The sequence below is a fragment of the Oryctolagus cuniculus genome, chromosome 17 (assembly GCF_051225735.1).
Source record: "Oryctolagus cuniculus isolate XC-2025 breed Fujian yellow rabbit chromosome 17, ASM5122573v1, whole genome shotgun sequence".
Lineage (NCBI taxonomy): Eukaryota > Metazoa > Chordata > Mammalia > Lagomorpha > Leporidae > Oryctolagus > Oryctolagus cuniculus.
Window position 1 is genome coordinate 33,229,204 of NC_142883.1, and position 23,987 is coordinate 33,253,190.

Sequence of the window (23,987 nt, forward strand, 5' to 3'; positions counted from 1 at the left end):
ATTCTGCCCCGTCCTCAGTCACACAGGAGAGAGACCTGGGGGTGGGGGGAAGCCTCCGCGGTGAGGGAGAGCTCTCAGTGGGGAGTCCCAGTGAGTCCAGAGCTTCTGAATGCAGACCAAGGCCTCCGAAGGAGGGAAATAGCATCATTGCTTTAAAGCAATGCCACGCGGATGATGGGCAGAAAGCAAAGACGAAAGAAGCTGCACCGTGCCCTCGGAGCCATGTACATGTTTTGTGCACCGATTTCCTCTTTAAAAACGGGGGGGAGATGAGGTCACGTGGGGAGGGGCTCGCCTGCAGCCAGCCCCGCTGGGTGTGCTCATGGATGGCCAAGGTGACTGCTCCGCGGAAAGACACGGTGAGGACAGAGCCGAAGGTCCCCCCTGGAGAGGTTGCCAGTGGCTGATGGTTAGCCTGTGTGGAAGCCAGGCCCTGTCCACGCAGCAGGGACGGCCTGAGGAAGAGAGGCTGGGCACCGACCTGACGGTGGGTGGAAGCGCGGGGTGGGGCCGTATCCGTGCCTGAGCCTTGGAGCTGCGGCTGTGTCTCCCTCTTCCCACATCCTCAGCCCTGAGGGCAACAGCGGGGCCTGATGGGAGGAGCGTGGGGCCCCCGAGGGGTGGAAAACACCTCCAGCTGTCAGGGAAGAGGGGCGCAGGCTCCTGTCTCGTGGAGGTTTCTCGTTTACAGCTGCATCTCAGTTCTAACCCACACGCCTCGTGCCAACCAACCGAGGGCACTGCCATTCTCAGAGAGGGAGGGCAGGAGAAAGGCCCCTTGCAGGCAGAAAGCAAGGCCCAGAGAGGTATAGTCTCTGCACAAAAGCCAAGGTGGGGTGGGCGGCCAAGGAGAAAACCCCAAGTCCCCTCATTTCTCCTCCTTTCTTAATTAGAATCCCATTTGTAAGCCAAGCCCTGCCGTTCTGTCGCCCTTAATGGCTCGTTTCTATTCCCGTCCGATCCTCACCCTATTATCTTTTGCAATATTCAGGAGCTCAGGCAACGGAGGGGTCCACGGCGCCCTGAGACCGCCTGTCCCTCCTCCGTCTTTTTAAATATTTCAGTCGCTCCCACTCCTGATTTTCGCATTTCGATTTCCTGTGGCACAGGACATTTATCTTGGTCACTCGATCAAGTTCTGCCCGGTTCTCCCGCGCCCCTTATCTTTCCAGCTCGGGGCTCGCTGAGAATGCCCGCGCTATCTCTGCAGCCAGTGTGCTGCACGGGGGCGCGTACGGCAGGACAGGGTGGAGGGGGAGAGCTCAGGGGACGGCTTGCTCGCAGGGTAGCCACACAGTGCCAGCCTCCCACGGAGGATGCGGAATGGGGCTGCTGGCTCAGCCCCTCTCCTGGCCCTGCGCCATGAACAGCTGCGCCTCCCACTTCCCACGCGCCACGCCAGCCTGCCGTTTCTGGAGGATCGGGAGACATGGGAAAGCGCCCAACAGAACCCCAAAAGCAATGTCTGTGGGGAGAATTGCAGCCTTGCTGCTGGCATCCGGAGGTGCTCCCTCGTGCCTTGTTGCTTCCCGCCGAGCAGATCAGAGCGTGGGACAGTGGCACGGGAAAGTGTGCTCTTTTTTTTTTTTCAGATGTATTTATTTAATTGAGGAGGCAGAGTTACAGAGACAGAGAGAGAGAGAGAGAGACAGAGACAGAGACAGACAGAAAGAGACAGAGAGGTCTTCTATCCGTAGGTTCACTCCCCAAATGGCCACAATGGCCAAAGATAGGCCAACATGAAGCCAGGACCCAGGAGCCAAGAGCTTCTTCCAGGTCTCCCATGTGGGTGCAGGGTCCCAAGGACTTGGGCCATCTCCTACTGCTTTCCCAGGCCATAGCAGAGAGCTGGATTGGAAGTGGAACAGATGGGACTAGAACCAGCGTCCATAAGGAAGCCAGTGCCGCAGGCAGAGGCTTAGCCTTCTACGCCACAGCGCTGCCCCCTCAAAGTGTGTTTTTATTACAGAGCACAGCTGGACCCCGAACCAACTCTGCCCCTGGCAGCCTCCTGACCATCCCGAGCTCCTCAGCTCCAGGGGTCCGAGGGCTTGGCCGGCTGCTCGCCCGCTGGGAGAGGACAGGATGTTCCTCCTGGGCCTCCAGCTGGCTGCTCACCCACCAACCGGAAACCTCACAGTGACTCTCCTCCCCATTTGCTAGGAACTTCACTGTGCGTGACCTCACTATTAATACCTCGCTGTGAGTGCCCCCCCACTCACACAGCGCGTCGTTGTTAGGCGCCCTGATGGCCGGTCAGCCCACAGGGACGCAAACCAAAACCAGCAGTCCTCTGCTTCGGCTTCATGTCTTGTCGAATCTGTTCAGAACCCACAGGTACCTCGGGCCCTGCTCCTCAAAGAACATAAAGACTCCGCCCTCCGCTCTGCTCCCTGGAAGGTCGCCCCCCCCCCACACACACACACGAAGTTGATAAGGAAAACGCTCCCTTCCCCCCGGGTTCTCTCCTCCCTCTGGCCCAGTCCCTCCCCTCACTGGTTTCCACGTCCGTCCAATGCCTGGCACCTGTTTCAGTCGTTTCCTCCCCTGGCATTCGGTGACTCTGGGATTAGGGGATAGGGAGTGAGGTGGGCATTTAGAGCCTTCCAGAAGGGTTTCTCTGAGCAAACCTCGTGTGCGTCCTGAGAGAGGCTCCGGTCTCTTTTCTGAGGCTTTAACACTTAGGAATTATTTATCTTCCTCTAAGAGAAACCTGATGGATGTGGCCTCAACTAGACGGAGATTTCTTATTTCTCTCTCATCTTCTACCAAAGCAAGCCAGTCCAGCAGCAGCTCTCCCAGAGCTGACCTGGCAGCTTCCAGACCCTTCTGTGCTACTGCACCATCCTCAGCACATGGCTTCCACCCACCAGGCGGCCTCGCTGGGGCTGCTGCCGCTCCAGGCATCGTGTTTGTATCCAAGCAGCAGGAAAGAAACAGCAGGAGAGCTTTCACTTACTTCTGCAGGAGACGGAGCCTGCACTCTGCCACCGAGGCACGTTGTCTAGAGCCCAAGAAGAAAAGCAGAACAGACGCACGTTGGGCAGTCGGGGAGCGGCAAGGGGTGGGGGCGCAGAGTCAGCTGCCGTCACTTCAAGTCCTTCTGCCACTGGCCGCCAGCTGCTGGAGTGTGGGCTCTGTCCATGTGCTCATCTAATCTGATGTAATGGGAGGATCCATGGCAGTGACCTCATCGCTGGCAACGCTCTAATTGACTCATTACTGGAGGACTGTGCAAGGATCTGCAATGCTCTGATGCATGAAAGTGCGCAATAAACAGATCTCTGCTTTGCTTAGGCCTGTTAAGAAATGCTGGTCCACGGGGCCGGCGGTGTGGCGCAGTAGGTTAATCCTCCACCTGCAGCACTGGCATCCCGTATGGGCGCCGGTTCTAGTCCCGGCTGCTCCTCTTCCCATCCAGCTCTCTGCTGTGGCCTGGGAAAGCAGTGGAAGATGGCCCAAGTCCTTGGGCCCCTACACCCACGTGGGAGACTGGGAAGAAGTGCCTGGCTTCGGATCAGCCCAGATCCAGCTGTTGCAGCCATTTGAGAGGTGAACCAACAGAAGGAAGACCTGCGTCTCTCCCTCTCACTGTCTGTAACTCTACCTCTCAAATAAAATAAATAAATAAAGCAATGCTGGTCTTTGTTGTTCCTCTGCCTCTGATGGCATTGCTGACGCAACGAATGGTGGCCCTGCTTGGTCTGCACGCTGCCAGGAGGAAGACTTGTGCTAGGGGTCAGCTGAGGGTGAGGGTCAGAGAAAAGCTGCAAGCATCCCTTTTCTAAAAGTCTTATTTATTTAAGAGGCAGAGAGAGAGAGAGAGAGAGAGGTCTTCTATCTGCTGGTTCACTCTCCAATTGCCTGCAGCAGCCAGTGCTGGGCCAGGCTGAAGTCAGAACCCAGCACTCCACCTGGGCCTCCCACGGGGTGGCAGGAACTCATCTCCTGCTCCCAGCTGCATTAGCAGGGAGCGGGGTGGGAAATAGGGGGAGGGGCCTGGACGCAATCCCAGGCTCTCCAGTGTGGGCGTGGGTGTCCCAAGCAGCACCACACCTGTCCTACAGGTGTCTCTCACAGCTTGCCCTCTCCCAGGGTCACTGTGGCTGCCCCGTCATCGTCCGCTCCCTCTTCCCGCGGGCAGGACCATGGTGCAGGGAGACAGAGGAAGTGCCCACACAGTGCTTCCGTAGCCTCCCATGTTTTCAGTTTTTATTTACGTGCTTGTTTATCTTATTTGAAATGCAGAGAAGCAGGCAGATTTCTCCCATCTGCTGGTTCATCCCTCAAACGCTCCCAGCAGCCTGGGCTGGGCCAGGCTGAAGTTGCCTCCGAGGGTGCGCCTTGGCAGGAAGCCAGAATCGGGAAGGGCGTGGGACTTGAACCCAAGCACTCTGATATGAGATGCAGGCACCCCAAGCAGCGTCTTCTCCCCTGCACCAAATGCCCACCCCTCTCCATAGCCTTTCTATCTGTCTCAGCCCAAAGTCCAGCAGTGGAAACACCAGCCCTGCCAACTAATCCTTGTCAAGGATAATTGCAGCTGACTCCACCCAGTGGCCCAGGGCATCCCCTTGGCCTCACCCCCAAGGGATTTATAGTCCAGAACAGGAGTCAGCAGGCCAAATCCAGTCTTACTGGAGTCTTACTGGACCACAGCTTGTGTTTGCGTAGCATCTGCGGCTGCCGGGCCACTGTGGTGGGAGAGCGCAGTGGCTGCAGCAGAGACGGACGGCACAGAGCTTCAAACTCTCACCATCTGGCTCTACACAGAGGAAGCTCGCCTCCCTCCGCTCCAGGAGCATGCAGGAGCCCGTGTTTGAAAATACCAACAGGTGCACGTAATCGGAGACTGCCCCGCCCAGTGTGGGGTGTGGAGGTAACGGAAGACCTTGGAGAACCTGGAGCTGGCAGCCGGCCGTGGGTATGGACACAGACGGGGAGTAGCGCAGAATGAGGCTACGGCCGAACAGGACCTCAGCCTGGTCGGCAATGCTTTATGGTGCAAGAGCTGACTTGGGTGTAGTCAAAGAGTAATTTTTAAAAGAGTTTATTGATTGCTGGGAAGATCTGATGTGTTTAACACCCTTATAGATTCCTAATAAAGTGTAAATTAGTATAACCCTTATGGAAAGCAATTTGGAAAAATAAATCAAGAATCTGAAACACGCTCCCGCTCTTGGCCTCAATTCCACTTCTGGGAATCCTTCCTAAGGTGATAAACTAAAATGTCAGAAAATCTCTATGCACAAATATGTGTATTGTGATATGACTCCCAGTAGGAAAAAGCTAGAACCACATAGATGATCAATCACTTAGGAGTAAATAATTATGTTATATGAGATAATATGGTAGAGAAATTGAAATGATATTCACAAAGAGTTTATAAATAATAGAGCCTCTAACATTAAAAAAATAAATAAACCAGGAAGTGGGCCCCCGTGAGACACCAAATCTGCCACCACCTTGATCTTGCACTTGGCGGGTTCCAGAACTGAGAGACATCTCTGCTGTTGGTGAGGCCTGTAGTGTGCTGTTACAGCAGCCCGGACATATGGCTCGGAGAGTCCGTGGGAACACAAGAGAGGAGGGAGAGCCGAGAGGAAAGGGCCACACTTACACCTGCTCCCGACACTGGCGGCCCAGAAGCACGCTGCGTGCACGGCTCAGCCACAGGCCGCCTCCACCCTGCCCAGTCCTCTGCCACCAGCAACCTCGCGGGTGGGCTGCCCCCTCCCCACCACACAGACTGAGCTGTCAGCTCCCTCTAGGGCTGGGGTTGGGCTTATCAGCATCCCCTCCCTGGTCTCAGCAGAGAGGGAGAGAAGATGGCAGACAGCGGCACCATGGATGAGCGGGAAGCCTGGGCGGGGGGACCCTTCATTTTCTCCAGGGGCTGTTGACTCACAGGGACACCTGCCTCCTGAATGCTGTCCTCTGGCTCAGACCTCCTGCCCAGGCCTGAAACCTCCAGGCAAACCCCTGCCTCTGGCGCCCTGTTCTCTCTCAGCAGCAGTGATACCCATTTGGGCTTCTCTCCCCTTACCCTTAAAAAAAAATTAAGCTGGGGTCTCAATCCACGCAGTATTTTGGGAGGGTACCAAGAGGCCAGGCCGACATCCAAGCAGGGCAGCGGGTATGCAAGTCCCAGCCCCCAGCACTGGGGTCCTGGGATCCAGGCTGCACCCTGACAGCCACCCGACCTTGAGCAAGGCGTGCATTTTTCCAAGCCCCAGTGCCTCATTCGTAGAAGAGGGGAGAGCCGGTCGTCCAAGGAGTGTTGCTGAAAACATCAGGAAGACTTGTTCTTGTGCATAACTGGCACAGAGCAAATGCTCCTAAAAGGTTGCTCTTATTCACAGCAATTACATCTTCGGGGTGTCTGGGCAGCATGAGGGCAGCCGTCCGGAAAGGGCGGCCGGTCCTGCACGTCTTCCAAAGCAAAGGGGATCAGGGGTTCTGCTTACAAGTCTCTGACGCCCGGGCCCTCAGGAAGCGGCTCAACTCCAGGCATCCCTCCCGCCTCCCCCGGGGCCCTGGGCAGCCCTGCCCGGCCTTGCAGGCCTGAGGCTGTCCTGAGCTCCCGTGGACAAGGAGAGCGGGCACTGCTGGAACCTGCAACCGTCCATCTGCTAATTACTCACAAAGGGACCTACGACATCCCCGCTGCTCTTGTCGGAGCAGCCAGGACACGGTTCCCTGACACTGAGCTTCCCGTGTGTTTGAGCCTCATCTCTTCAACGCAGTGACAAGGCCCTGGAGGGCGAGGCCGCCACCACCAACGCCACCGCCGTCTCTGCCCCCGCCTCGCCTTCAGCAGGTGAGCAATGCTCACTTGCCCACGTTGCAGTTTTGTGTTAGTGGGGAGACGCAGCTCTGCTTGGCAGGCGCCAGGGCGAATAGATGCAGCCCTCACCGCAGCGGGACGGCGCTGGGTGAGGAAGCATCCGAAGTGTACAGGCAGTGTGAAGACTCTGCAGCTGGAGGGGCTGTGTGGCCCCCACTGCTTCTGTGCCCATCAAGGGGGCCGGGTGCGGGGCAGAGCCGTGCTCCCAACTCCAGGACCCGATATGTGTCGGGGTGATGCTAGGACAGTGACCGCTTCCTGCTACTCCTGCGGCGCCCCTGGGAGTCCCCAGGACCAGCCACCCCAGGGCAGCCAGACTTCATCAGGAAGCCCGAGGGCTGCCAGCCGAGGCAGAGGGGCCACACGGCAGAGCCAAATCTGGATTCATTTGGAAGGGGGAGCATCTGCTCCCGGCTCCTCCCTCACATCTCCGCTCCCTGGAGTGAGCTGCCCATCAGTAAGGGCTATGGCGCCTCGCGAGCAGCGGGAGCAGCTGTGTCCCCGCCCTCCCCCTGTGGCCTGGGGCTCCTGTGGTCAAGGCAGCGGCAGTCACGTGCAGCTGACAGCTGTGGTGGCGCCCACCACATGGCTTCCTTTTGATTCTGGTCCTCCCCTGGGACGGCTGCCCCTCCCCTGCCACCAGGCACAGACGACAGTGATGTCCTTGGAGAAGGGGCTGAGGGGGTGGGGCGAGGTTGACACCTGCTCCTCCCCTCACCCTCTCCTGTGACTTTCTCTTCAAAGCCACAGGAGGGTGCTTCCCTCTTTGCCGCATTTCTGCATACCATGAATCTGAGTTTCAGAATTCTGAGGAATTCATTTTCCACCTCCACCCCCACCCCCACCCCCACAGTTCCCGAGGTTGGGATCTTAGAAAGAAGTCAGCTCAGAAAGGAACTCAGGCATGAAAACCGATGTTTGCTGAGCCCCCACTGAGCAGCAGGCCTGAGCTACCCATCTCCTAACGGGACTCCAGGGTACAGCGAGGGCTGTAGCCCACTGGTCCCCTCCTCTGGGCCCTCACATCAAAACCTCCAGACTAAGGACCTCTCACCTCCATCCCATCCCTATCCCAGGACGCTTTCTGAATTTCTTTTTTTTTTTTTTAATTTTATTTATTTATTTTTTGACAGGCAGAGTGGACAGTGAGAGAGAGAGACAGAGAGAAAGGTCTTCCTTTTCCATTGGTTCACTCTCCAATGGCCGCCGCGGCCGGCGCACCGCGCTGATCCGATGGTCTCCCATGGGGTGCAGGGCCCAAGGACTTGGGCCATCCTCCACTGCACTCCCGGGCCACAGCAGAAGGCTGGCCTGGAAGAGGGGCAACCGGGACAGAATCCGGCGCCCCGACCGGGACTAGAACCCGGTGTGCCGGCGCCGCAAGGCGGAGGATTAGCCTAGTGAGCCACAGCGCCGGCCCGTCGCTTTCATGAATTTCATCAAGAGGTTCTTGCAGCTCCTGGGGACACAGCTGTGCCCAGAGGCAGCAGCAATACACTGCCAAGGGGGAAAGTCCCCAGGGTTGGGCGTGGTTGGGGAGGCTGTGGACTCTGCAGTCTGGAGCTGGGGCCCGTCTTGTCCGAGAGCGCCCCCTGCTGCTCTAGTCCAGCGGGTGTCGCACAGCTCAGACACCGGGCGTGCATCAGCACGCAGGAGGGCCTCCAGCAGCTCATCCCTGAGCTACTGTCCACAGTGTGGCAGGCCCTGCTTGGCCACTCAGCCCAGCAGAAAGAAGATGCGGGGGCAGCACTGGGGCTCAGCGGGTTGCCACTTTGGAGATCCATGTCCCATATGGGAGCAGCAGTTCAATCCAATCCAATTCCCTGCTAATTAGCCTGGAAGGGTACTTGGGCCCCGTCACTCCTGTGGGAGATCGGGATAGAGTTCCAGGCTCCTGGCTTCAGGCTTCAGCCTGGCCAAGCCCCAGGTGTGGATATTTGGGGAGTGAACCAGCAGATGGAAGATCTCTCTCTCTCTTTTTCTCTCTGTAACTCTGCCTTTCAAATAAATAAATCTTCAAAAGAAAGAGAGAGAGAAGGAAAGAGAAGGGAAGGGAAGGGGAGGGGAGGGGAGGGGAGGGGAGGGGAGGGGAGGGGAGGGGAGGGGAGGGGAGGGGAGGGGAGGGGAGGGGAAGAAGTGAGGGGAGGGGAGAAAAAAAGAAAAGCAAAGAAGGCAGGGGGTGCCGTCTCTGTACTGACACCTGTCCCTAGTGGCCAAGGACCTGTGGCAGCCCCTCAGCAGGGGCAACTGTGTCTCAGTTGAGAGACTGCAGACTGGTTTGGAACCCAGCACCCTCCTGCCGGACCCTGGGCGTACGGCTTCACCTCTGCAGTTTCTGTTTCCTCGTCATTAGACTGAGCTCCATCACAGCGTGGTTCGAAGGGGATAATTCACAAGACGCGCACGCTAAGCTTCCAGTCCTGGGAACTTGCTGTTGATGCAGGGGACACCGCTGTGACCATGCGATAAGAGAGCGACTCACACGGTCTCGTGGACAAAAGTCAGGGGATTTGTTGTTAAAAGGCATTTGATCTGATCTAGCTCCACGGGCATATTTGAGGGAAACAATTTAGCCTAAAGGGGAAACAAATGCCAGAGACATCCACAGAAACATCAACCACAGACAATTACTGAGCACATTGATCTGTGCTCCGAGCTGTACAATAAAGGAAAGTTATGTTTCAGACGCTCTGGCCTGTGTTATCAGTTTTTCCCTCTGTGCTGGGTTTGAGCTAGTAACTACACACGTGCTGAAATACCCCCCATATAAAAAGCAGACCAAAAAAAGAGCCCAATTCCCTAGCTCCCTGCAGCCAGACCCCTTGCCCCAAATTTCTTTCCCCTCCTGTATGGCCAGATGTCTCAGACATGCTCACGGACTGCACCCCCCGGCCCTGCTGTTAGCTCTCAGACCCGCTGAATCGGGTGTTTGCCCCGGTCTGCTCCACCTGCCCTTGTCAAGGTTGCCATGACCTCTACAGCTCATCCAAAGGTGCGTCCCACACTGCATCACTCTGCCCACCAGCAGCACGGGCGTAACAAACGGGACTCCTTATTCCCCTTTCTCTGTCGTTCCCATGTTAGCCGTGGCAACGTCACATTCCCCGTCACTCGGGTCCAACCCCGTGGTCACCCTGGGTCTCTCCTCCTTCCACCCCTTCCACCAATCCACCAGCGAGTCCGGTGCACGCTGCCTTCGCAATGCGCCTAGAATCTGACTACTTCCTGAATTCGCCGCTCCCCCAGCCCAAGCTTCAGCCTCCTGCTGGCTGCTGTTCCAGCTTCTACCCATGTTCCCCTGCTTTAGCAGGTGGAATGCTTTCTAACAAACGTCAAATCAAGAGACCCCTTGACTTAAACTTTTCTCACCGAGAATGAAATGCAAGGCCCTTCCGTGGCCCACAGGACTGTGTGTGACCTTGCCCCCGGCTCACAGCAGTGCTCGGTAAATGCATATTGGCTGCAGGAATGGCTTGGTCCACACGGGAGACCCCCACCTCGTGACTCGTAGTCAAGGACCCCAGGCCAGCCTCCACACAGACCTGAGAGTTGTCCTCACGACTCCGTGCTTTGCCTGTCACCAATAGCCCAAGAGACAGGCCTGGAACTGGAACAGGAGTCATAACGCCTCAGCCGTCTCCAAATAGTGATTACATAAAGCCTGAGTGTTCTAATGTAATACGGTTTCTTTTACGTCTGGCTTGGCCAATGTGGTTTCCTTTTTGTCCATTGTCGGAACAGAGAACAAACCTGAGAAACCAACCAGTCTAGGTTTTCTCTCTGCTCTGCCAGGTCATCAGTCTCTCGCTCACTGCCCAGACTTAACATTCAAAGAAATGAGCATTGAGGTAATGGCAGCTGTGGCTGGGAGGGCCCTGGTTGTTTCTAGTAGCGCTCCTAAGTTAAGTAAGATGCACTTGACCTTGCAGAACCTTGGGAGGAAGATGGCCAATGCTTCCGAATGGGAACGCAAAATCCTTTTCTACGTGGACCCCAGGTTTCACCCTGACTTCCCATGTAAATCCCCTTCTTGATTGTGACTTCATTCATTCATTTAACAGGGATTTGACTGGAGAGACAGCAACGTAAGTTCACAATTACTTTACGTGTGCCAGTGTCACCAGCATTGTCACATCACTGTCGTCAGCATCGCCACTGTCATCACTGCCGTCGTCATTGTCACTGTGGTTACCACCGTCATCGTCTCCACCTCCTACCCTGGCTCCCTTCCCACCTGACGAGTTAACCGCGACACCTCTGGGTCCTTTCTCTAGGTCTACGCACAGTCTAATGCCTCTTCACGCTTCATTTTTCTGGCGGTCCCCAGATTCCCAAATTTTTGCTGCGAAGGCACTTTTCCCCACAAGACTAACTCAGCTCTCAAAATTGACTTAAAGTTGGGGAGCACTCCCTCAGCCCCCAGCCACAGCTGCACGTGGTAACAACATGAGGAGGACAGAACTGCCTCCCCCCACCCGCCGTGGGTGCTGCCAGCCACCTGGTGGGCACCAGTGGGATCCTGCTTGCTTTTTTTTCCACTCTCAATGCTCACAGCTGTCTACTTCCCTCTGTCACATACCTCCGGAAAGAGGTGGGGGGTGGTCAGATACTTGTAAATATTTTAAGTTCCTTTTCTTCCTCTCCCAACATCAAAAGAAGCAGGGGGCGAGGGAGGGGATATTTTTTCTCCTTCCGAGTGGAGTTTAAGTTGGCAAAAGCTGCACCCGCGTTTGTTCTGTCTCCAAGGGAGGTAGGAATGGTGGATTCGTTGGCCGGAGAACTGGACCGGCGGGCGCTTAACCCCTTCGTGCCGGTCCCTCCAGCTCCCCTAGGACATCGAGAAACATGAAAAGAACCTGAGCCAGGAGTCTCTGAGGTGGCTGAGGCAGTGCGGGGACCCAGTGGGGCCCAGCTTGGGCAGTTGGTTTCTGCACTGCTGCAGGGCCTTCAAGGGAACTGTTCCAGAGGCAAGGGAGGAGGCTGGGAGAAGATAAGGCAAGGACCGGCCTCAAGCACAGATCGCAGGGCAAGACCGCGTTACAGCACGGACAGGCTACACAGAGGGGCTGCTGTCTCCGGTGTTGGAAGCTTTGACATTTCTAAGTGAGCAGGGAAATGTTCACTACAGAAGGTGTGGTCTGCAGGGGCCGGTGCCGTGGCTCACTTGGTTAATCCTCTGCCTGTGGTGCCGGCATCCCATATGGGCACTAGTAGCCGGGTTCTAGTCCCAGTAGCTCCTCTTCCGGTCCAGCTCTCTGCTGTGGCCCAGGAGGGCAGTAGAGGATGGCCCAAGTGCCTGGGCCCTGCACCCGCATGGGAGACCAGGAGGAAGAACCTGGCTCCTGGCTTCGGATCAGCTCAGTGCCGGCCATAGCGGCCATTTGGGGAGTGAAAAAATGGAGGGAAGACCTTTCTCTCTGTCTCTCTCTCTCTCACTGTCTATAACTCTACCTGTCAAATAAATAATAATAATAACAATAATAGAAAAAGGTGTGGTCCAAGGGACAATATTGCTCAAAATTTGAAGACTCAGATCAGAACGTTTGTGGGAGTATAAATTCCAGTAACATCAGTGAAAAGCAAATTGGCTAAATGAGTCAAGGTCACAAAAATAGCCGTCATCTTTGACCCAGGAAGCCCACTCCGGGGCTTGGAGCCTAAGGAAAGCACTCCAGAGACAGAAGATGCTTGCGGCGGTGCTGTTGATAAAGCAAAAATGGACACAGCCCAGCTGCCCACATGTAGGGGAGGATGAGATTAGTAAGCAAGACTTCTTCTTTTTTAAAAGATTTTTTTTTTATTTATTTGAGAGCCAGAGTTACAGACAGAGAGAGAGGTCCTCCATCTGCTGGTTCACTCCCCAAATGGCCACATCGACTAGAGCTGGGCAGATCTGAAGGCAGGAGCTCCCTCTGGGTCTCCCACGTGGGTGCAGGGGCCCAAGCACTTGGGCCATTTTCCGCTGCCTTTCCAGGTTGTAAGCAGAGAGCTGGACTGGAAGAGGAGCAGCCAGGACACAGACCGTCACCCACACAGGATGCCGGCGCCGCAGGCCAAGGCCCAGCCCACTGCACCACAGCACCGGCCCCAGCAAGAGCTTCCTGAGGCCTCCCTGGCCCCTTCGCCTCTTGTAAAGAGTAGGCAGTGACACAAAAACCTCCATTGCTTTAAAATCTGCGGACACTGAGGCTGGCGCTGTGGTGCAGTGGGTTAATCCTCCACCTGTAGTGCCGTCATCCCAAATGTGTGCTGGTTCAAGTCCCAGCTGCTCCTCTTTCTATCCAGCTCTCTGCTGTGGCCTGGGAAAGCAGCAGAAGATGGCCCACACTCTTGGGCCCCTGCACCCACATGGGAGACCTGGAAGAAGCTCCTGGCTTCTGGTTTCAGATTGGCCCAGCTCTGGCTGTTGCTGCTATTTGAGGAGTGAACCAGCAGATGAAAGACCTCTCTTTTTCTGTCTGTAACTCACTGTTTGTAACACTACCTTCTCAAATAAATAAATAAAATCATTTAAAAATCTATGGATACTAGACTTCCAAGAACGGGTGTGAGATGAAGACTGCATTTAAAAATAAAAGCAAGAGGCTGAGCATTTAGCCTAGTGGTTAAGATGTCTGCATTCCACACTGGAGTGCCTGGGTTTGGTTTCCAGCTCCGGCTCCTGCCTCCAGGTTCCTGCCAATGCATGCCTGGCAGGCAGCAGTGATGGCACAGGTAAGGGTCCCTGCTACCACATGGAGGTTTGCAATGAGTTCTGAGCTCCTGCCTTTGGACCTGGCCCAGCCCTGGCCATTGCTGACACTTGATGAGTGAACCAGCAAATAGTTCTCTTTCTTGGGGCCGGCATCCCATATGGGTGCCAGTTCATGTCCCAGATGCTCCACTTCCAATCCATCTCCCTGCTAATGTACCTGGGAAAGCAGCGGAAGATGGCCCACGTCCTTGGGCCCCTCAACCCATGTGGGAGAAGACCTGGAAAAAGCTCCTGGCTTTGATCTGGCCCAGCCCGGGCTGTTGCAGCCATCTAGGAAGTGAGTCAGCAGATGGAAGATCTCTCTGTCTCTCCTTCACCCTCTATAACTCTGACTTTCAAATAAGTAAATAAATCTTAAAAAAAAAAAAAAGTTCTCTTTCTCTCTGTCTCTCGATTCAAGTGATTAAATAAAAAAATAAATAAAAATACATTTCTCAAATAAGTAAACTAAAATATTTTTAAACTAGTGGAATAGAATGATGAAAATGTTCATGTTTGGTGAAAGGACAGGGTGTTTTGTTTTGTTTTCTCTCTTTCCTCCTCTTTTGTACTTTCCAGGAGTTCCCTAATGGAGTGCTTCGTTCATTCTAAAATGTATGTGGAAGAGAAAAAGGCCAAGAATGGCCATGCCAGTACTGAAGAACAATGTTGGAATTACACTGTCAAATAGCGAGACCTGTTATTAAGCTATAATAATTAAGACAGTGTGGTTTGAAGAGCAGAATGGAAAAGAGAATCAAGAAACAGACATCCGCTTAGACAATGGGCCAACTGATTTATAACAAAGATGACCCCACTGGGCTGGGCGTTGTGACACCACAGAATAAGCCACCACTTCGGACGCCTGCATCCCCTGTCAGGTGCCTGGGATCGGGTCCCGCCTCCACTTCCAATCCAGCTTCCTGCGAATGCATCCGGGAGGCAGCAGGTGATGGTGCAGGTCCTGGGGCCCCTGCCCATCCTTTCCCATGCGGGAAAGCTGGATGGAGCCCCTGGCTGTTGCTTTGGCCTGGCCCAGCTCCAGTTGTCGCAGGCATCTGGGGAGTGAACCAGCAGGTGGAAGATCCCTCTCTCTGTCTGCCTTTCCCTCTCCCTCTGTCACTCAGTCTTTCAGATTAATAAATAAAACTTAAAAAAATAAAAGATGATACTGTAGTCTGGTGGAGAAGGCTATTTTCCAAAAACCGTGCTAAGTTTATTGTGTGTTCATATTAAAGTGAACCTTGACCCTTCCTAACACATGTACACAAAACAGAACTAAATATGAAACATGAAAGCACAGTGACCTTAAAAGGAAACGTGGGGGAGGAGGAGTTTTAAAATGCTTTGGAAGGAAGCAGAACACACGAAGCAGAACGCGTCAGCTTAGCGTGAGCCCACACTGTGCTAAGGATACAAAAACAAGCCGGAAAACCTGAACGCGACCTAAGTGACGGCAGTGGAAGTGCAGAGTCCCGGGAAGATTCTCCAAGCTGTGCTCCCCAGTGGCCAAGGAGAGTGCTGCGTTGCGCTCTCAGCAAAGGAGTGTTTTTACGAAGTACTAAGGTATGGCATAAGACCGGAAAATGCACACATCTTGAGTCTACAAGTTTGAGAAATTTTCAGAAACCGAATGCATGTGCCAGCGCCCATATCAAACTATTGGCTGGCACCCGCGGCTCAGTAGGCTAATCCTCTGCCTAGCGGTGCCAGCACACCAGGTTCTAGTCCCAGTCGGGGCGCCGGATTCTGTCCCGGTTGCCCCTCTTCCAGGCCAGCTCTCTGCTGTGGCCCGGGAGTGCAGTGGAGGATGGCTCAGGTGCTTGGGCCCTGCACCCCATGGGAGACCAGGAGAAGCACCTGGCTCCTGCCTTCGGATTGGCGCGGTGCGCCGGCCGCGGCGGCCATTGGAGGGTGAACCAACGGCAAAGGGAGACCTTTCTCTCTGTCTCTCTCTCTCACTGTCCGCTCTGCCTGTCGAAAAAAAAAAAGAAAAGAAAAAGATACAAACAAACTATGACCTGCACCGACGCCCTTTCACCCCTGCTGCCGGCTAGCCCTGCACCTTTCAGGACTCGCCCCCTAACACCATACTAGTCTTCCCTGGAGCCATGGCGTGTGTTTCTTGTGTCTAGCTTCTTTTTTTTTTTTAATTTTTATTTATTTATTTATTTATTTTTATTTTTTGACAGGCAGAGTGGACAGTGAGAGAGAGACAGAGAGAAAGGTCTTCCTTTTGCCATTGGTTCACCCTCCAATGGCCGCCGCTGATCTGATGGCAGGAGCCAGGTACTTATCCTGGTCTCCCATGGGGTGCAGGGCCCAAGCACTTGGGCCATCCTCCACTGCACTCCCTGGCCACAGCAGAGAGCTGGCCTGGGAGAGGGGCAACCGGGACAGAATCCAGTGCCCCGACTGGGACTAGAACCCGGTGTGCCGGCACCGCAAGGCGGAGGATTAGCCTAGTGAGCTGCGGCGCCGGCAGCTGTGTCTAGCTTCTTTTAATTCCACTGTCAGAGAATACACTCTGTATGATTTCAATCCTTTTAAAGTTATTAATTCTTATTTTATTGCCAAGTATATGGTCTGCTTGGTGAAGATCCCATGTAGTTGAAAACACAATTTATTGTTATATTGTTCAGCACATATGCATGGTTCTACAAATATCGATTAGGCTGTTGTGGTTAATAGCGGTTGAGTTTTCCAGAGCCTTACTGATTTCCTGTTTCTTTTCCCTATCAATCACTCACCATTGCCAATGGCCACTTCTCTAAGTCGGTGCTTCCTGTATTGGAGGCTGCCACCAGGTGTGTTCAGCTTCAGAATTGTTTTGTGTTTAAGCTGTTTCCCGATAAAACTAAAACAAAATATAACTAAAACTTGCCACTTTGTTTTTTCATAAATTTGGACTTTTTTAGCAAAAGAGAAACAGAGATGAGCAAAAGACCGAGAATGACAACAGTCTGTCGTAACCTCTTCTCTGCAGAGTTGAGCCGCGGCGCCGTATTAAAATGTGACTTTCACAACGTTTTCCACGCGGGTTGTAATGAGCCTTTTCCCCATCATTATGATTCTTCCGCATTATTTTTAATGGTAACATCATACTCATGAATGACCGTTGAGAAATTAATTTCACATTACCTCTCTCACTTGAATCTTACAGATGCCCAATCATGATCATCTCCTTTTCAACTTTTTCCATTTGTTCTAAGAGTTTCCTCTACAGGTATTCTTGGCAAGAGCTCCGCACCTGCCTCCAAAGCACAGGTGCGAAAGCTTCACAGGGAGGGGCCTCGGTCGCCCTGGAGCTGCTCCCCCCGTCAACAGACACCCACTGCATGCTCTTTGGAAACATCTGGAACTGGGCACCCACCTGAGTGTATTATCATCTTTCTTCAGACACCACTCTGAACACCAGTGGGACCTAATTTCTTTCACAGATATTTTGTTAGGGCAAGGCCCTTAGGGAGCCCTTCCTCTGCCATACTTGGCGCCTTGGGTGGGCTCCATCCCCTCAATCCCCTCTGCCCCCTTTCACCAGCCGCACCTCTGTGCACTGACAGCTTGCACCGATGACTTCCGGAAGATCCAGCCTGGGCCCGGAGGCTGCTTCACTCTGGGAATTTGACACTTGCCCAGAGTACAGAGCCCAGCGCCTCTAATTCAAGGGTGGACCTTGACCGCCCCCTGGGATCAGGGTGAGCCTGGGACCTGAAACCTGACCTTTGCCCGGCTGCTTTCCTCCCCTCTCCTGCTTCTTTGAGTCTCCAGATTTTTCCGGAAAGCAGGTCTTTCATAAATCACTTGCTCTGGAACCCTCGACCCAGACTCTCCTTTCGGTATAAGACAAAAAGTCTAAGATGCCGGAATTGCAGTTGTAAAGCCAAAGAGATAAGAGGAGAGCTATTCAGCTAACAGCTTCAGGCCAAACCTCCCGCAGCAGCAGCAACCACAATCCCACCCACACTCCTAAACACGCCTCAGGACAGCCGTCACTGCCTGTCACACCCTGCTTCCAACCCAACCAACAACCCAAGCAACACGTATTCCTCCTGCGGCCTCTTGTCCCACATCTGCCTTCTGCCACATCTGGAGCCTCTGTAGTGGCTCCAGAAACCCAATTATTTCAGAGATCTCTTGACTCAACAGGTAGAACCTAACCCTAAGCATCCACGTCCCACCCACAGCACGACTCAAGATTCAACATAGATTCCTCCCCAGCTAACCCCTACACTCATCACCCTCCACCTTCCAAGCTTGAGAAACCAACACGGTGAATTTTAGAACAACTTGTCACCTGAACGTCTGTGTTGGCACTAAAAGACTAATAAAGGTTTTTACTCACTTTACCGAGGAAGTCACAGCAGAGGTCTTTGTTAAAGGAACCCCACCTGTGTGTTTAAAATAAAATTACAAAAATGTTACCCCAGAATTGACCTGAAGCAGCTTTCCAGAAATAACGTTTCCCAAAAAAGCGATGTCCCCAGGTATCAGCTCAGTGACTGAAGCAGAGGAATTCCCGTGCGTGGAAGAAGCTTTCTCCCGGCCCCTGGTGTGCCTGAGCTTTCCCCAGGCCCCCTGGATGGTACCCTGGAGGGAGTTGCCATGGCGACCACAGACGGTGCCCTCCCAGTAGGTCAGGCTCAGGAGAGAGTGTGGCTGAAAACCAGGGGCGTGCTCCCCTCCGACAGTCAAGAGCCGGGCAGGTTCGCCTGGTTCCCAAGTGTGTGTCCCCAGAGCAAGGGGGGCGAGGCCTGAGGGGCTCTCACTGACTGATTCACTGCTGAAGTTCACAGATACGAAGAGAAGGCTGCTGCCTACGTAAATGATGCTGGCTCTGATCCCAGGATCCACACCCACTTAACCCGGGGGGAGATAAAATGCACTCTCACATTTGTTTAATTAACTCATTTGAATAGAAGAGAAGCCACAGAGAGGGACAAACAGCGCTGAAGGCAGGAACTGGCACAAGCGAGTCCTTCCTCCCACCCTTAACAAGGAGACCCTGCTGAACCCCTTCCTCACACCTTTGTTCCCCGATGCGACTGCTACTTGTAATTACAAAACGAGTGCGCACAACAACACAGACCTCTAAAGTAGGGTCTCCCTTCCTTCCCTCCAGCTCCAGCCACCGGAGGTCCTGACTCCGAACATCCTGGGGTGTGCAACCTTCTGGATCTCTCTTTGAGATCATTTACGAATGCCCAGTGTCCCTCCCACACACCTACAACATCGCCTTGCTACTTGCTTTCGCTTTTGCTGCTCACGTCACGGCATCAGAGGATATGACCTGGAAGACCAGGTCAACATCTACGGGTCCAGGGCTGGGTGGAAGGGCAGAGCAGCGGGGACTCTAAACCAACACTCCGGGCATTGGCTTACCCTGCCGCCATTATTTCTATAGCATACACCCCCAAAATGTGTGCTGCTGGGCCCATAGATGTGTTCACCTTTAATCCCAATAGTCACCTTAAGATCACTTTGCTGGGCCAGCACTGTGGTGCAGCGCGTTAACTCCCAGGCCTGAAGTGCCAGCATCCCATATGGGCGCTGGTTCTAGTCCTGGCTGCTCCTCTTCCAATCCAGCTCTCTGCTGTGGCCTGGGAAAGCAGTAGAAGATGGCCCGGGTGCTTGGGCCCCTGCACCCATGTGGGAGACCCGGAAGAAGGTCATGGCTCCTGGCTTCCGACCGGCACAGCTCCTGACGTTGCGTCCATCTGGGGAGTGAATCATCAGATGGAAGACCTCTCTCTCTCTCTCTGCCTCTCCCCTCTCTGTGTTACTCTTTCAAATAAATAAATAAATCTTTAAAAAAAAAAAAAAAAAGATCACTTTGCCAAACGGATCCAGAAATTCACACCCACATTAGTTATGTATAAGAGTCCTGTTGACCCACGCACTTGACAGCCTGGATAGTACTGGCCTTTAATTTTTGCCAAGCTGATAAGTGGTGTGAATTGTTTTATCTTGCTCCCGCACCACCCCTCGTGTCTTTCATTTGCTTATGGCCATTTGCATTCTCTCATCTGTAAAATGTTTGCTCGAGGCCTTTAGCCATGCTTCCTTTTTTAAACTTTTGTCCTTTTCAGATCAGGCTTTGCAATGGCGATACTATTTCATGTCTGCCATATGTATTGTCTTGTCATTGTCGGCTTTCTGATTGGGGAGGCCCATCGTTTGTGTCCCTCTTCTGTCCGTTCCACTTGTGAGCACCAGTTTTCACTGTTGTTTCTGACTCAGTGGGCAAGAACGCGGGGCTGGAAGAAAGCACGCCAGAACGTCCAATGGCGAGCGGAGAGGAGGCCGTGGTAACCGGAGCGGCATCCCGGGAAGCTGGGGACGAAGCTGGACAGCACCAGCATCTGTCACACTTTTTCTTTTCTTCCATTCAGTCGTTTTTGTTTGATTGTGGTAAGAACACTGCACAGGAGGTCCAGCCCCTGAGCAAAGGCAGAGTGTCGGCTGCTGCCCTGCGGCCGTTCCGGCTGCTCCGTGGCGTGGCGGGTCTCCACAGCTGCTGCATCTGGCTTCACCTGGAACCCTCAGACCTGGTGGAGAGAGGAGAGAGGCTTTTCCAGGATCCAATCAGATTAAACGGTCCTCCTCCTCGTAGAATGAAGCTCTTCTTCCATGCCCCCCCACCTTTTTTTTTTTTTAAAGAGATTTATTTATCTATTTATTTATTTGAAAGTCAGAGTTATAGAAGTAGAGAGCGAAAGAGAGCTCTTCCATCCACTGGTTCACACCCCAGATGGCCACAGCAGCCGGAACTGGGTTGATCTGAACTCAGGAGCTTGGACCTTCTTCCAGGTCTCCCACACAGGTGCAGGGGACCAAGCACTTGGGTCATCTTCCACTGCTTTCCCAGCTACAGCAGGGAGCTGGATTGGAAGAGGAGCAGCCGGGACTAGAACCAGCACCCACATGGGATGCCGGCACTGCAGACAGCGGCTTTACCCACTAGGCCACAGCGTTGGCCCCTGCCATGTCTCTTTAAGTGGCTCACTCCTACTCATTCTTCAAAACTCAACTCAAACACCCACCCCTCCAGAAAGCCTTCCTGGATCTGCTCACGCTGACCTGGATGCCCTCAGGTGTGTACTCTGTCTTAGCACCTGTCACATCACACTCTACCCCTAGACCGGGGGCTCCTCCACAGCTGACCCTCTCAGAGCACATGCACATCCCAGGGCCACACACAGGTAAAAGAACAAGAACAAATGCAGCCACTTTCCTTGGCATCCATGATCCAGGCCTCACCGTGATCAGAATCTAGCTGAGGTGCAACAACCAAGGCTGGGATCATAACCATGGGAGCAATTACACCTAAGCTGAGTATTACGAAACAGAGTCTACATGTTCTAGAAGCCCTGGGCTGGGAGTGAGAGGGTGCAAGGACGCCACAGAGGCTGTGGGACTTGACCTGGAGCTTGGGGCAGGGGCAGCGGGAGAAGCAGCAAGGGTGGCCATTGTGTGTGCTGACAGAGAATGGAGAATGGGCAGAGGCACTGGGAAGAAGCCCCAGGTGAGAGAAGCAGTGTGAAGGCTAACGGGGCCAGAACAGGGTCTGTGATGGAAGAAGAGGAACCCAAGTTGGACAGCATCCAACTTCCCAGCAGGCCATTTCCAATGCTGCCTCCCCAGACCCTGTGAGTGATTGTGGGCCCCTAAATCTACTCCCAAGATGTGCTGTGGCACAGCAGGTTAAACTTCAGCCTGCAGAGCCAGCATCCCATATAGGTGCCGGTTCGAGTCCCGGCTGCTCTTCTTCTACTCCAGCTCCCTGTTAATGTGCCTGGGAAAAGCAGCAGAAGATGGCCCAAGTCCTTGGGCCCCTGTACCCACGTGGGAGACCCAGAAGAAGCTCCTGGCTTCGGATCAGCCCAGCTCTAGCTGTTGTGGCCATTGGGGAGTGAAGGTGCAAATGGAAGATCTCTCTCTCTGTAACTCTGTCTTTCAAATAAATAAATTAAAAAAAATATATAGTGTGTCCCTGAGCCTCTCTCTAAATCCTGAGCTCCTGATCTGGAGTGTGATTGGCAGAATGCCCCCCCCCAGGCTCTCCCCACACACAGATGTCCTTGTCCTAATCCTTGGAAGCTGTGACTATGTTGCATTACAAGCCAGAGGGGATTTGAGGCTGCAAATGGAATTAAGGTTGTTAATCTACTGACATCAAAACGGAGTGTCTGGATTATTCCTGTGCACCCAGTGGGATCACATGGACGTTGGAAGTGGAACTGAAGCTGGGGGTCAGAGGGAGATCAGAGGGTCCCAGGGAGAGGCGCTGGCTTGCCGTGACTGGTCCTGAAAATGGAGATGGGAGGCAACAAGCCAAGGACTGCAGGAGGGTTCTGGAAACTGCAAAAAGCAGGGAAACAGATTCTCCCCGAGTCCCCGGGAGGGCCCGGCGCTGCCAGCACCTGGACTTCAGCCCGGTGAGACCTGCTTCAGGCTCCTGATCTACAAGGCCATGAGATGAGGAATCCATATGGTTCAAGCCACCAGGCGGAAGTAACCATTACAACAACGGGAAACCGTTGGAGGGACCTACACGTGTGTCTCACCTGTGACTGTGAGTGAATTTCAAAATGTCCATGAAAGATAGGATTAAGAGAGAGCTGTGTCTGGGGGGAGAAAGTCCGAAACCCATCCATACAATGGGTCTTCAAAAAGTTCATAAAAAACTAAGCATGGATTTCAAAACTTTTTCCACCCAAGTAAGAGAATCTGTAATGCCCTTTCCCCACCACCTTTGTGAAGTACCCTGGAACATCCACACAGAACCCGGCTCTGTTTACTGAGGTGCACAAAAAATGCTTCTTCAGCAAAATCGCATAATGAACTCCTCACGTCTCGGACAACACCACCCACGTGCTGCCAGCCGCAGGCTCCAGGCCAGGTTGTTCCCTAGCGCAGGCTGCCTTCTTGCTATTACAAACAATCCCAGAGCAAACATCTTTCTTCTGTTTTGGAAGCAATTTGTTCATCCCCAGTGGAATTCCTGGGTCAAAGGGGACGCGCGTTTTTGGTGGCCCTTTGCCCATTTAGCCCTAACTTCCACACCTACACTTCTGATGTAAGAAAGCACCCCTCCCACCCCCACCCCACACTTAAACTTGTTCCTGCTCGGATAGCAAGCCCTGGGAAAGCTCTGGCCCCTGAAATGGAGGTGCGCCCCCACTGCAGAGCAGAGGCGCTGGGTGTTGTATCGGTGGTGGCCAGAGTGACTTCTCAGCCCCGGGAGAGTTCCCTGGGGATAATGCTGACCCAGGAGTGAGGAACCTAACACGTCCCTACTTTATTCTCTCTGCAGTTGCAATGAGGGATTTTTTTCTTTTTTTTAAGAGTTGCAAGAGACGATTGGCCTGTGTTCAGGAAGCTGGTAATTTTCCAGTGTTCCCAAATAGGTAGCCTGGGAATTGTCACTGACTGACCCAGAGGGAACGCAGGTTTATTTAAAGGTCTGATTCATTTTTTTTCCTTTGCCATAGACTGGTAGTTCTTTTAATTTGGTTCCTTCGTCAGTGTTTTTGCTTATTTCTGTTGTCTGTGTTGATTGGGTTTTGTTTTTAATGAGTCCTTTGTTGACTGTGCTAATAAGAGCATCCTAGACGCCAGGAAATCGGTAATTTTCCACCTGGTTCCCTCCACGGGACAGGCAGAGCTCCGGGCTCCAGCTCCCCTCGGGGCCCACCGTCTCCCGGACTCGAGGAGAAGCAAGCCCGTGCTTGCCTCCGTCTCCTGCTCACTTGCTGTGCGAGGCCCGGGGGGGGGGGGCTCTGTCCCAGCGCCGAGAGGCTGTGGGTAGGAATGGGGCCACCAGGGCCCCTGGGCAGTTTGGAAGCGAAGCTCCCAGGGACTGGGCTCCACATTAGGCACCACCTGCAACCCTTCCTGGCCCTGGTTTCTCCTCTCTCCCTCTCTTCCCAGCCTGGCGCTCCCAGGGCAATGGGGCAGAGCCCTGTGCCCCTGAAGTTGAAGCCCGAGGCCCTCGAAGGTGCTGGAGCTGAGGAACGGCCAAGGCCAAGGCCAAGGCCTCTGGCCCCCAGAGAGCATCAGCGGAGCCTGGCTCTTCCCCAGCCTTCCCTCGTGACTTGGGGCCCTCGGCTTCCTGGGTCTCAGTTCTCTGTCTGTGAAATGGCCAAGCCAGCTTGCTCCCCGGAGAGCGAGCACACTGTGAGCCTCAGAACAAGCTCCCCCTCTCCCCTACCCGCCCCCCTTCCCTGGCCGAGGTAGCCGCTGAGGCAGCTGACAGAGCGAGGCCTGACCCCAGCAGGCCAGGACCCTCCACCCACCCTGACAAGGGCTGGCCGGGCCTGTCGGCCTCCCGGCGGGGCCCCAGGCGAGGCTGCAGCCCGTGAACTTCCTTTGGCACTTGGAGGCTCCCCGAGGAGGGTTCATGAG

At 54.0% G+C, this 23,987-nt stretch overlaps 1 long non-coding RNA gene across 4 annotated transcripts in view; it reads right to left on the reverse strand.

Moving 5' to 3' along the window:
* The window catches only part of LOC138846143 (uncharacterized), a 94,955-nt gene that overhangs the window by 50,694 nt on the left and 20,274 nt on the right, over window positions 1-23,987 (reverse strand). For 2 of the 4 annotated variants that reach the window (XR_016224426.1, XR_016224424.1), the window contains exons 1-2: window positions 19,050-20,128; window positions 17,926-17,971 (exon numbers count right to left, since the gene is read on the reverse strand). This is a non-coding gene — a long non-coding RNA (uncharacterized LOC138846143). Of the gene's footprint in view, window positions 1-2,959; window positions 3,122-17,925; window positions 17,972-19,049; window positions 20,129-23,987 lie in introns of those variants that run through there. The other 2 variants (XR_011383526.2, XR_016224425.1) reach the window with 2 other exon arrangements.